Below are 1,839 nucleotides of genomic sequence, written 5' to 3'. Positions count from 1 at the left end.
TGAAGCGGGATTGTAGCTCGTTTCCATTTTATCTCAACATGATGACTAGCACCCCTCCAATGCACACGTACACGTTTCGGCTTTCGTCAAGTGGCCTTCAGGACTTGCATATTGCGAATCAAGACGCTAGCCTACCGGATGTGAGAGAGAGACAATCTCGGTGCGAGATATATTATGGCATACCTTATTGGGAAGGTTTGAATTTAAGACCAGGTAACTATGACACCAAACCCATACTGGCGATTGTTTCATAGCTTCTACCTACTTTGGGGATTGGCTATCCTTCCTCGACGTTAGAGCCGGGTTGCACCCAGGTTAGTGGGTTGGGGCGGGGGAGTAGAATGCACAGAGTCGCACCCAGCCTCCTTCCGACGCAAAAAAAGACCACCAAAACAGGGACCAGCTCGTGTGCTTTGCTTTGATTGGCTCACAAATTCCTACGTTGGTGGAGGAAGCAGCTTGTCCTTAACCCTCACTTAATCCCTCCCTTTTTCAAAATGATAGCAGGGTTAGTAGGAGCATTCAGATTTTTTGCAAATGTTTTTGGAGTTTCTGAAAATGGCGAATATCTTCCCCCTCGGGTGCAATCCGATTCTTACTAGGCAATAAACAATAGGTAATTAGGATTGAAAATGGCCAATATCTTCCCTCTGCTCCCCCCACTGCTCTCGGGCCTGCTTCCCCCACTCATCTCAGGTGCGATCCAGTTCTTATCTAATATCAGGTAATAGATAATAGATAATTAGGACTGAAAATGGTGAATATCTTCCCCCCCTCCCCCCACTCCTAGGTGCGATGACCCGACTCTTATTAGATAATAGATAATTAGGACATACATCCTTCTCTTTATTGCGGTCAAGTAAATGGGCGTAAAAGTCTTGCCTCTCTACGTTCTCATCACTAGTACGATTGGCCGCCTTCGGCGGCTTCTCTCTCTCTCCCCCTCTCTCCCTCTTTATTGCGTGCAAGGGGCTTGTTTTTGTTTTGGACTTTAGCCTTCAGGTCACAGATTACAACACGTGTAAAGGGCTCCCCCTTCCGCCATATTATGTTAGCGGATTCGTCGGCATACATACTATGAAGTTTCCTACTTGTTGGTAAAAAGCTTGAAATGAGGAAGGAGTTTAGCAACCTTGCAAATGAGACACAATCATACGCAGTAGGTCCCCAAAACGGGTTTTTCCTGCTGGGATTAATGCGAATCTGTCTAGATGCCAAGCAAACTTCAGGAAGCAAATCAGAGGCGACCCAGGCGATCTGGCGTGTGTTAGGACAGCTGGCGGCAGTTACTGGTGGACAGATTCGCGTGTGTATGGTCATTTTATAAGATGCCGGATATTTTTACTGAGTAGTGCTCGCGACCTGGTTCAGTCCCTTTTCTCTGCGCACGCAAGTGGCTGTTGAATCTAACCAGGAGGAGGTAAGATCTGCTGTGCTTTTTTGTTTATGGTGTGGATTGTCTGGTGAATTGAAGTCAATAGGCTGAGAGCGTGCTGTTGTGTTTGTATTGTGCTGCATCTTGTTGTTTGATGCAAAGGCCTATGGTTCGCCTCAAGGCAGAGGCCCGCTGCAGACAGCACGCAAGTGAGAGGAATGTAGAGGCCCGCTGCAGAGAGCACGCAAGTGAGGGGAATGTAGAGGCCCGCTGCAGAGAGCACGCAACTGGGGGCAATGTATCAAAAAAACGAAAAAGGCAGTCATTGCCAGCTAGTAGTAGGAAGGGTTGAGAAGCCGAAAAGCTCTAGGGTCATGGAGGTTAGTGTCACGGTATCTGTAGGGGGTTGCGATATTGATGTGGCCTTGTTAGCTTCTATTCATGCATTCCTCGAAAGGGAGACA

The sequence above is a fragment of the Adiantum capillus-veneris genome, chromosome 18 (genome assembly GCF_014529385.1).
Source record: "Adiantum capillus-veneris isolate H3 chromosome 18, ASM1452938v2, whole genome shotgun sequence".
NCBI lineage: Eukaryota > Viridiplantae > Streptophyta > Polypodiopsida > Polypodiales > Pteridaceae > Adiantum > Adiantum capillus-veneris.
The sequence above is the reverse complement of the archived record's forward strand: the minus strand, read 5'-3'. Positions refer to the sequence as shown.